The sequence below is a fragment of the Penaeus monodon genome, chromosome 19 (genome assembly GCF_015228065.2).
Source record: "Penaeus monodon isolate SGIC_2016 chromosome 19, NSTDA_Pmon_1, whole genome shotgun sequence".
Classification (NCBI taxonomy): Eukaryota; Metazoa; Arthropoda; class Malacostraca; order Decapoda; family Penaeidae; genus Penaeus; species Penaeus monodon.
Genome location: NC_051404.1, coordinates 4,635,427 through 4,635,649, shown reverse-complemented (window position 1 = coordinate 4,635,649; position 223 = coordinate 4,635,427).

The following is a 223-nucleotide window of genomic DNA, read 5'->3' as shown; positions in this document are numbered from 1 at the left end:
AACGTCACTTCATAAAGAAATCTATGTTTTTTGTTTTTTGTTTTCTTCTCGTCTATGCACCCACGCGTTCTACAGTCAAGTTTTGCTTACTACATTTAGTGCCTCCAAGTGATTGGCAGAATTTGAAATCCGTTTGTTTATACCTCGGTAATAAATCAAAATTGCAGTCACGCGTCTTCGCAAAAATGAGAATGGCATAAATAAGAACGCGTGTGTGTTTGTG